This window comes from Rhagoletis pomonella, unplaced genomic scaffold (assembly GCF_013731165.1).
Source record: "Rhagoletis pomonella isolate Grant_MI unplaced genomic scaffold, Rhpom_1.0 Rhpom_scaffold_00011, whole genome shotgun sequence".
Lineage (NCBI taxonomy): Eukaryota > Metazoa > Arthropoda > Insecta > Diptera > Tephritidae > Rhagoletis > Rhagoletis pomonella.
In genome coordinates, this window is record NW_023458565.1 from 26,176,025 (window position 1) to 26,188,375 (window position 12,351).

A 12,351-nucleotide genomic window follows, 5' to 3' on the forward strand; every position below is an offset into this window, starting at 1 on the left:
AAAAAACCCATTGCTTAAAAGAAAGTTGCGTCGTAAATATTTTCGCTCATTTATCGTTTTGTGTTTCGGCGAGTGAACTCAGAACCGGCTGAACTGAAAATTTTACAAACGGATTCATGTAATAATATAGAACAAGCGCTATATTACTTATATTAAGAGCTTGCGATGGCTGTCTTCTGGATTGGGCATTCACCGTCTTCAAAAAAGGGGGGTAGGTTATCAAATTATAGGAATATATTTATTAACGGATACCTTTGGACCACGCGAACCGTTTTCGATAATTATTTTATTGGAAAGCTGGCACCTCAAGTTTGGTTTCATACTAATTTGGTTTAGTTCCGATCATTGTATCGAAGCCGGTTGTGTTTTTTTTGCTTAAAAATCACTTTTAACAGTAAAAATCTGGCATCCAGGCACACCTGATTTTTTGCTGCTGGATATCTCTGCATCGCTAATGAGCTGATTATAAGAAGCACCAATGGCTCATTCGCTATCTATAAAGGAAAAAAACGCGTTGGCACAATGGGAGGTGATTCATATCAAATCCTATTTAATTCACCAGCTTTGACATGCTACAAAATTTTGGCAGCCAAAACCACGGTAACCCTGTGCTGGCTACCAGGCCATTGTCGAATCGAACGCACTGAGGTCGCCGACGAGTTGACATGAGAAGGTCGCTAACTGCCTTTTCGTGACCTTAACAATTCTGTGGTGTCAGTTGGTACTCTTCGAGAGCCATAATTACTGAATGGTTACACTCTGAATGCGGTAAATACAGGAGAGCAGTGGGGGGCCTTAGACAGGCCAGGCTCTTCGGCTACCTTTTGAAGTGAAACGATATTATTATTACTGGTCACAACCAATTGTGATTCCAATTTGAGCCACTTTAAAGCTTCAATGGGCGAACCTTTTGTTATAAAGGATTCATCTACCAAGGCCCTTTTAGGATTCATTAGGCAAGCCGAAGGTATCTTGGCTACACTGGGTATCCTTAAGAGACCATCGGCGTAGCAAGAATGAAATTTAGAGGTACTAGCTAGCCCCTGCCTGTCTACGCCCATGTAACTAACTAACCAAGAAAGGGTGTATCGAATAAAATACGCTCTTAGCGAAACCCCAGCCTAAGAGACATTTCTGGTACTTTTACCTACTTGAAATGCACCGCATAAGACTTATGGCGTAATACTAATAGGCTTTCCAGAGAGAAGTGACTGGGAATTTATTACATATCGTTCTGAACCTTGTCCAGATCCCGACCTTCATAGATGGACATTGGAACAGTATCCGCCGTCATCTCTCAGAAAATATGCTTGTATGCTTGTAGAAGGCCTATAGACCCCCGAATTCCTTCGGGTTATTCCAGGATGCGCTAGTAAATATTTGCAGACAGCCAAGCTGGTGGACATAATTGACCAAGATCCCACGAAACTCTCACTCCATGTTAGTTGTAGAAAAGGATCTTAAGAAGTTTTATGGAATAGCGTTCAAATCACACATCTTCCTCTACGATTCTGGTTTCCATGAGTTGCCCACATGGACTATACCGCACTCATTCTGGCCTTTGCTCGGTGAACGCAAAACTCGAAGTTTGTTAAAATTCTTAAAACCATACGTTCTTTTCGCTGGTATACTAACTGTGCGCTAGTCATTGATCACATGGCCGTCAGGCATAAAGTACCGCAAAACGATTTCTGTTGAAGTTTTGGAGATGGGGAAGAGACCAACTGTTCCAATACGAGAGCCCCACAATGCGGAGAAAGTACTGCGAAATAGTATAAGGAGACCACTTCCTAGTGAGATTAGGCAGTTAAGCGCGTAATTATTAGGGGTTATACTAGGAATCGCCAAGATAAAACGAGACACCTACCAACATAACCGAATCCAAATTATTTGTTTAGTTTAAAATGGAATACACAGAGTAAGAAATTATTTATTTGAAAAAGATTCTTAAGCCCTTGCAGACTCTTTCCGCACAATTTAAAATCACCTAATTACAAAAAAAAATTGCAAAGTTCGAAGGACCAACATAAAAATGGCTCAAAAGTTAACAATATTTATTCGAATGGCCAAGTCTCACAGCAAAGTGTCGCATGTCAAACATCGACGCAATGAAAAAAACATTAAAAACAATAGCGGTTCCCATCATAGCTTAGGAGAGGTATGCTACACTGGAGAAACGTTAAAGTCTTCGATATGCGAGTATGTAGCAAACGTAGTAAATTTAAAGACGCTTACATGCTTGTAAAGCAATTTTACTTTATTATTATTCATGAGATATGCGATGAACATTAACCGCAGATGAGCTAAAGGAAGGCCTGCTGGCTGCTTTACAATGAAGATATACACAAAGACTGCCGCTAATGTAGCACGTGCCAAAAGACTCACGGCAAAGGGAAGCAACGCCAGCCAGCCAGCCAGCCTGCCAGCCTGCCAGCCTGCCAGCCTAAGCATAACAAACACGCAAAGGTAGAAATAAGAAATCAGGGAGCCAGCGGAGTTGTACTACGTATGTATGTATGTATATGGCATAAAACTGGGGGAGCAAGTCAATAGACTAGAAAACGACCGAGTCAGTGATGCCAGATTGTGGGTAATTTCCCTACTTGAGGGATATTTTGCATCAAAAATTATTAAAAGGGAAAAAAGGGACATTTCTTATAAATAAGGGATTTTCTTTTGACGCAGTTATTGTTGCATAATTGATCAAAATTCAAGAATATTCGACATTCTTACGTAATTAATCGTTCTGAAGATGTGATGTGGAGTGAAATGGTATATAATTGTTAAAAACTATAAGGACAATTTCGAAAATTTTCTTACGTTAACCAATTCAAGCGCTGAGTAAGAAAGAATCTTTTCAGTTGTAACTGGTATTTCATGTAAAAAGCGAAACAAATTATCTGATGAAATGTTAAATAGCAGTGAGTGAGCAAAAAAAGGAAAGTGAAAAATTGAATAGGTGAAAAAAATGCAGAAAAAGAGGTTTTTTCTTAACAGCGGTCGGCCCTCGGCAGGCAATGGCAAACCTCTGAGTGCATTCCTGCCATGAAAAAGAGCTTCTCATAAAAATACACTCGCCATTCGGAGTCGGCGTAAAACTGTAGGTCCCTCCCCTTTGTGTGACAACATCAAGGGGACCGCCACAAATTGGAGGAAAAGCACATACGTGTAAGCGCCAAACTATTATTATTATATTATACGAATTTTACTTCTTTACTACTGAAACATGTATATGTTTAAATTCGTTGGGAATTTTGTGGGATAAATTTTCAAGATGTGGGTAATTGAGGGATTTTTTTCCCATTTTCGTGGGATTTTTACCAGAGAATGTCTGGCATCACTGGACCGAGTGGCACACAAACCTATTTCGTTGCACACACCTACATACATATATAAACACATACATACATACATACATATATATATATATGAGAGTGTATAAAATATACACATGGGGAAGCACGATCAACGCACTCTTGTAATATGTATGTATGTATGTTTGTATTCATAGTAGGCGTTGCTGGTAAAGCTCAAATTGCTATCAACACCTGAGGCTATAAGGCCCACTCCCGCCACACACACACACACACAACATTAATACAAGCAAGTTGAAGTGTCAGTGGAGCACGCAGGAACACCACATTTGCATTTTCATTTACGCGACAAATTCGTCGCTGAGTGGGATATAAACATACACATGTACTTACGTATGTATGTAAATACTCGTATTTATGTGAAGCTGCGCCATCAGTCAAAACTCAAAGAGGCTGACTTCATTTGGCTTCTGAAAACCAGCAGGCACTCTCACATCTTAATATCATATCAAAGACTGCGATGCAGCAGGTAAATCGCGCTTATCCGTGGTAACAAGCATGCCGGCTTTTATTTTTACAAGCGGCATGTAGTTATCGTTGCCGGGATAAGCGCGTTGGGGTGCGCGTCGATTGTCGTCGCCTGGCAGTTGCTCACTTTCGGCTTCAGCCGCACTGATTGGGGGAGTTAAAATGCTACGCTGCTGCCACGTATGCGTATGAGTGGTATGAGGCGTTACGTTGTGCAAATAGTGAGTGTAAATAAAAGTGAAAATTTAAATAAACTGTAAATAAAAATTAAGGTAATTTTATTTTTTATTGCAACCAGTTTTTCCATCAACTTTTCATTGTTTTCTTTTTTTTTTGGCTGGAAATTTAATTGTATTGAATTTATTGAACTACAATGCAAAATTTTGTGTGTTGGCTGTTGACGGCGATACCATGGTTGGCGAGTTACGGTACAGACGTTTGATAACAAATATACTAAACAAATATAACAATATACTAAGTAAACATTAATGTATATCCTAAGTATGTTGAAGGTTGTCTCAAGAATTTATAGAATAAAAATACCTCTAGTGACACCATGAAGTCTGTCAAAATTAGGACATTCCACTCCGCGCCGGTCCAAAATCATGTTTCAGAGAGTTAGAATCTGTGACCCTACCGGGAACACCTTTTATAATTGAAAGCAAAACATTTTTTTTAACATTTGACTTTTATTATCTTGAGCATGAAACCACGGTTATACATATTTTGGTTTTCATTTTTTAAACGAATTCTGGTTTATATATTTTCAGGCGTAAAATTACCGGCAATTTTTGCTTTTTATTTTGGCGGAGTTCGCATTCACACCTGAAAAATTTAGAAATTCTAGAAAAAAATCCTTTGAATTAAAAAAGAAAAAAATCCGAGATAAAAATAAACCACGATGAGTTCAAAACTCCTCAAATTTCACTAAAGCTAAAAGACGAAGAATCCCGACAGCCCCACAAAAAAATAAGAAAAATCCCGAAAAAATCTCGAAAACTAAACCACGAAAAGTCCTGAAAAATTCTCGAAAAAATTGCATATAGTCACGCGAAATATCTAGAAAATCCCAAAAGGTGCTGAAAAAATACCGAAGGTCGCTGTAAATAAATTCCTAAAATAGGTATAAGTTTTCGAGCTTGTAATAACCGATAATTTTTGAGTTTTATTTTTTTGAGCCTTCATTCTGAAAATCATGGAAATTCCCGGAAAAATACCGTTCAATTTCAAAAAATCCCCAGTCAAAAATAAAGCACGAAAAGTTTCAAAATTCCGAAATTTCACTAATAGCCAAATTCTCGAAAACATCTCGAAGACTAGTAAAGATCGAAAAGTTCCGAACAAATCCCGAAAATTTAGAAACGAAAAACTCTGAAAGGCGCCTAACCATTAACAAAACCTTTGGCGAAATACGCTGGCAACTCCAAAAGGCAGTGAAAAAAAATCCGAAAAATCCGTACCGTAGAATTTAAGGAGGTTCAAGTTTTTGGTGCAGAACGACAGGTAAGTATTTAAAATGTCCTTTTAAACTTTATCCTTAAATTTTCACAATATTGGTTTATGAAAAAATTATATGTCAAGGACTTGTATAAACTCGATAATATCCTTGAATTTCGTCCTTCTAACTTTACCAGCTTAAAAAATTACCTATTCGTCCTTGCGAATCCCAAAAATTTAAATTTTTTTTTAATTCTAAAGAAGTTTCCTCTTGCATTTGGTACCTATATTTTTATTCCACATTGCATTGAATTTTTTAAATAATTTTTGAAATAAATCATATCTTTGAAATTACAAAGTCCTTTAAAATAAATCCTGACGTCAGAGAGAAAAATATAAAAACGCCACTTTAAATAAAAGAGTAGGTTTCAAATCCATTTATTTATTTTTTATTTTATGGTAGGAGAGCTTCTCAAACAATATAGATGCAACTTTTTCTATTTAATTTGTTGAAAAGTAATGAATATCTAAATCGCGAGACTAATCCCGGGATCCCAGGATTGTGATAACGACGTCCCGAAAATCCCGGGATCGGAAAAAGCTGAAAAATTAACATCCCTAGTCTCTATAGAGGAATCTGTACTTATACCAAAATTTATATGTGATATCTGTGACCGTGGTATTGCCGATTAAGGGGGTGAGGCTGAAAAAAATCGTTCATTTAATTTTTTTAGGACCACCCTAATATACATACATATGTATATATATCGATATATAAATTAATATCAATATGATCTTACAAACTAAATGCCCTAATTTTTCTATCACAAAAAAGTATTTTGACTAAATAATACCAAGCGCAAATGTTATTCGCCCAGATATTAAATTTCAACTGGTCTACATTTTTCGCATTTATTCAATTAAAAATTTTCCGAACAAATTTCTATTCAAATGTCAACTACGAAAAACAGGATTATTTGCATTTTTATCAAAGAGCATGTATGTATAGTAATTGGAAATGTTGCTCGCCCATACATATAACTTAGCTACTCGTATATCATTGACGGTGTTTGCGGCTTTCAGTTGCTCTGTCAATGGAGTCCATTCAATGGCAATTGCAAATTGAATTAGTGGTTGTCGATTGCGTTTGATTTTAATAGATCTCGCTTTGATAAATGGCTTGTGTGCATAGTGTTTAGTTTTGTTGTTGTTGCTCAAACATTTATTTGTTGCTAATTTTTACAAAACTAATTGCAACGACAATTATCACTGTGGCATTTAATGAAGTTAAATGGCTTGTTGACGCCACCTATTGATTAATCGGTAAAATGTATATCTCCTAATGCAATTATATGTTACTAAATATATGTATTTGGAAGAAGTCGAAAGCTACTATAATGAGAGCATGTTGCTCAATCAAATCAAATAAAATTTGGATTTCTTAAGTTTTATAAAGTTTTTTTTAGCGTTCTTATTTATAATTTAATTAAGCTCAGAAATTGGTGCATGTTTTTGATAAAATCCAAGCAATAAAAAAGTCGTAAAAATTTAGATCTAATTAGAAACAAGAATAATCTCATAAAGGCGCCAAAATAATCATTTAGATGTTAACTACCTCATCAAGAATGCTAATAAAGCTGGCAGCTTGGCTGGATTTCATGTCTAGTTTTGAAGCAGTTGATATTTTGGCGGGCTACTTGATGATAGTAAGGTTATACTCAATTAGCAGATTTATACACTTACGGTCATTAGAATAGACTCGGCTTACTTTGAAGAGTTTTGGCTATATTTCCATGGTTTATTTTATGTTTAATATTTTTTTATAAAACCTGGCTAGCTATACAACAAACACCATATAAATCATCTTTTCAAACTTTATACAAAAGTTATAAAAATTCGACAAAGTTTCACCAAATTTTTAAACTTTTTATTCAGAGTTTTTAGAAAAAATTCTGGTATGCAGTTTTGTAGAAAAAATAACGTTGATTTTTGACAAAATGTTTTGTTGACGATGCTAGGCATTCTCTTCCATATAAAAAAATTGTCGACGAGCACACTTTGTATGGGAAAAAATTCGTGACAACGCCAGCAAAAAAAATCTTAAAAATCAACGGTATTTTGTAGCCAATTGAAACTTGCACTTTATTATGGTAAAATTGAATGGGCTACAAAACTGCAATATAATTGAAGAGATAATTCCTATAATTCATTAACTATTCTATCACACTTACAGCCCAATTCGCACCCCATTGACGAAATTCATCGTATGACTGATAGTTTCCTCACTATAAGTAATAATTTCCTTAAATAAGACACAGTTAATTGCTTTCCTGGCAAATGACGGCTGTGGCGTCGCATGAAGACTACTGCTTCTGGTTCTGAGATCGCAGGTTCGAGTCCGGTTGGAGGTGGTTAGAGTAAGATAAATCAATTATTTCAATTTAAATATAAATTACAAATTGTACAATTAATTTCATATATAGAAAAACCTAAATACTTAAATACCAAAAAAAAATAAATTAGACATTTTTTATACAATTTAAAAAATTACAATTGACAAAATAAATAAAAAATGCCCTGGGACTCGAACCTTGCATCTATCCACTAGCACTCGAGAGCTTTGCTATGTCGGCCATTGCCACTGTAAGTGCTTTGGACTCCTCTAGATTATCTCAGTAGCAATTTATTTGATCTCCTTCCTCTAAGCTTTTTTCCCTATGCCACATAAGCCCTTTTGGGCCGATGAATGGGTTTTAAGCTCCGTTTACGTAAGTTTATCGGCAATCTCGCTTCTTTTAATACAAATATGGCCCGGAATCCAGAGAACCCATACTCGATTGGTCAGACCAAGAGTATTCAGCTTAATGAAAGGCACACAATCACCAATTTAGATATTACCTGAAGATATCCGAGGGCCTTGATTGCCGCTTGGCTGTCAGTCAAAGTAAAGTCGGCGCATCTTTCTATTGCGTATGTTTCAGCCTGGAAAATGGACATACATATGTATGTTTTCCATGGATTCCGAGTATCTTAACCTCGGTCCAACAACACCTACCCCGGTATCCTCTTCAGTCAATGAGCCATCAGTATACCAGGTTATGTAGTTTTGATTTATGGCATATGTCTCGGATATGTCTGTGCGGCTTTTCTTATTACTTAGATCAGTTTTGAACCTCTTCGTAAAGCTGAACCTCGGATGCATGTTATAAGTAATCGCTCTATACTCCCTCCAGCCCTTAAACCCCCACACATGTTAATCCGACCCTTTTTAATGTCTCGATTGTGTTTGCTACTAAAACTTTAAATACTTTTAATTACTTAAATTTTTCAAAACCCGTTCGCAGAGCAACCAAATATTAATTTTCTCACCATTTTCATTGATAAAGCCAATAGCGAAGAAATTTGCTGCCTTGCAGTTTATGGTCTCCAGCAGAGTGTAACTCATCTCTAAGGTTTTCCGCCTTTCTTAAAAGCGACTCCACTTCACCCTCCATGTGCATCAATTAATAATATGAATTTATCATATATTCCTTATTTTTGATCAGCATCCATTGGTCCCTTAATTCAATTAATGCATTGCGTGCGGCGTTGCAAATTAACCACAGAAACCACTGCCACTATAAAGAAATACACAAACATACCACCAACTGCGATCTGCTTTAATCAAATTTCACATAAAATGCATGCATTTATCACATCTGTATCTCACTGCATATCTTTTGCCGCAAGCATATTTGTATTTGCCACGCGATTGACAGACTCGTGGCATTCACAATGCCAATACCATAAAAGATGGAATGCGCATTTGGACAAGCGAGAACTCAAACAAAAAAAAAAGAGAATAAAGAAAAAATTCTTGTATGAATGCACTTTAGTTAATAATAAATCATGAAAAGGTAAACAGTTTGTAAAATAAATGTAAAGGATTTAAGTTAACGTTCGGTGGTATTAAGACTTTTTTGAGTTTTTATGACCCATAATCATACAAATATTCAGCTGACTGATAAATGTCAAAAACGTTGATCGATTCTGCAGTGTATTGAAATTTTTAATAATATATGGGGCGTTCCATACCAAAATGGACAGGATTCACACATACACACATTTAAATTCTCTATGAAAATAAAAATTTAAAATACAACTTTTTCTTAAAAAATTTTTCTCCTACAAATACACATCAAAATTCTCTATGAAAAGAAATATTAAAGAAATTTTTTTTTTTTTTTAATTTTTCATATATAAATTTATTTGTAAAAAAAATTAGTTTTTGAAAATACGCCATCTCAAAAAAAATTTAAAAAATCACAATGGTATCTCTGAGTATTATGGGGTGCTACAATAATTTTAGTTATGAATTTTTTTGATAAAATTAAAAATAAACGAAAAAAAGTCTAAAAAAATTAAAAAAAAATTTGTAAATTCGTAATGTACTCTTTTCACTCCACTTCGGTATAAAAACAAAATCATAACGGCTTACTCGAAAAAATTCTACAAAAAATTTGATTGAATTAACGCATGCGAAACTTAAATTTATATATACCAGAATGTATACATTTTTACGAATGCGCGGATTGCAAATCTTATCTGCAACTTCAAATATTTCGCAATACTTGTGTTGTATTTACAAATTTTTCGCGACCCAGTCTAATGCGTATATGTGTGTATGTATGAAGGTGTATGAAGTTTGGTAGAACTTCATTGTGGATTGTAAAAATGCCTTCAAGATATTTTTCAGCATTTCATCTGCATACCTTTTATTATAATTATTCATGTTTCCGCACTGTGTTTCGCGGTTGCATGTGTGTATGAATGTATGTACATATATAGACATACACGGTACATTTGACGGTTTGGGCCGATGCCAAAAAAAAATTGCCAATTTTAGCTCTTCTTTTCAAATTTCCACCAATTGTTCATCCCAAAAATAAACAGGTCCTTCTTTACCTGGTATTTTCAATGCTTTCGTGGACGCCCTTGATTGCTCAACGCCGCCGATCTCTCAACGAGATTGCTGAGATATTCTGCACACATGATGGCTGGGTACCTGGCCATTGCGACAATCAGGGAACTGCAAGGCTGACGATCGCGCGCGTCATTTAACGAGCGATACTCTCGAAATCCCTCTGCCATCATGCAAATATCTACTGAATGAAAAGTTCATAGTAGTTGCCAATGACCAAAACATTCTGGCCCGCCACGAACGCCCAACGCGCCAAGTCTCTACTTACTCTAAGGAGGCAGGACATTCGCATAGTGACTGGAGTTCTCTCCGAACATTGTTTGGTCGGATTACACACAGCTAGGCTGGGCGCACCCTGGAATGACTACTGCAGAAGTTGCATGGATGTAGACGAAGAGGAAACCATCCCACATCTTCTCTGTCATTGCCACCCGCTCTATCAAAACGGAGAGCAAAAGCTATTTCTTCGACGATCTAGATGACCTCAAAGCGGTGAACGTCAGATGCCTTTGCACATTCTTGCTAAGCACCGAGTGGTTTACAGTGGAAAGGGGATAGTTAAAAACCCTCATGCGGTACACGCGGTATCACAAAGGACCCTGAGTGTAAGTGAGTCCTATTTCTGAACTGCCGCCCAACCTAACCTAAGAAGAATCTTTTCAACCCATCGGAAGCTTTCAATCTTAATGCACCCGTTTTATGTCCGTGGCATTGTAAATCTTGTCACCTATACCTCTAGTTCGGAAAATTCTGGGCTCAGTGCACTGGTGTAAAGCTTGCGATGTCAATATCATAAGTGTTTAAGTTCGCAGCTCATTTTACGCTTGCCAACATATGATTAAAGAAAATTTGACGACAGTTAGTCACCTTTCCTTGAACCTCCTTTGATATCGAACAGCACGGATAAGCCCTACCTACTTTTGACGATGTGGCGTCTACCAGCCATTCGTCTCCAGCCTTGAACAATGCATACGGCCACAACGTCAGATGAATTGTACGTGGGTATCTACCGATGACGGCATATTTAACAACACGATGCTCAAAAACACAGCGGACCATAATAATGCGTTGACGAGCGCCCCGAAATGCAAGCATCTCAGTACTAAGTGGCAGTGCTAAATGGCCATACTAACCACCTTTATTGGGTTCGAGGCCTATCTAAACCTTCTCCGTACTTTGCAACCGGCCCCCGGTTGCAATGCAACTCCACATCGAGCCAACCAAAGTCGGCTCTAGCCGCATTTTGGTTTAAACCACAAACGCCACGATACTCCCCGAGTGGCCGTACCCGAGAACAAGCCAGAGTAACCTCTGCGGACTCGTGTTTCCCGTAGTATCGGAGTTAAGTCTGCGGTCAGACCTCGTAGTCGAAACTACTTCCAGTTGAGTTTTAATACCCCTCTGGATTGGTCGCCAACACCCGCGCATTTACCCCTCAAAGCTTTGCGCGTCTTCACCGTCTAAAGACCTCTCGCGAAAAGTCCCCCATGCTTTCAATATGCTACCACATCGAGAGGCATCGTTAAAAATACATCGTCCATCTGTTCATCTAATTACCATCTTATATAAATACCTATTGTCAGAGTACATTAGGCATTCAAAAACAACGTACCTGGCATCTTTGCTCAGCGTACCACATACACAACCCTCCGAAGGGACCCCATCAGTTACTTTTTAAAGCGCACCAAAGTTCATCCGCTCACCCATCAACAACCCAAGTATTTGACTTGCGTTTCATACCTGGGACTGGTTCCATTTAAGCGGAGGACTGGCGCGCGACTCAACGACAATCTTTCCTCTATCCTAACTCAAATAATTAAATCCTCCCCGTACGTCCACAAATATGCTAAAACATACTGGCACTATTTCCAACAAAACTTTTAACATTTAACCACGCGTCCCCAATACTGCGCCCGGTCCTTAACCCATAGTGCTTATTCATGACCCAATCTAGCCGGTCAAAGTATTGTCTCGTCTCACTTCCTCTTGTTCGTTTGGAGGTACGCGGGCTCTTCCTCCGCAATCGTGACACTTACAAATTAATGTCCCCATTCAAGAGCGTCTTCCCTCCATATCTCAATTTTCGTATCTGCGGGATCAAGCCGCGGCCTT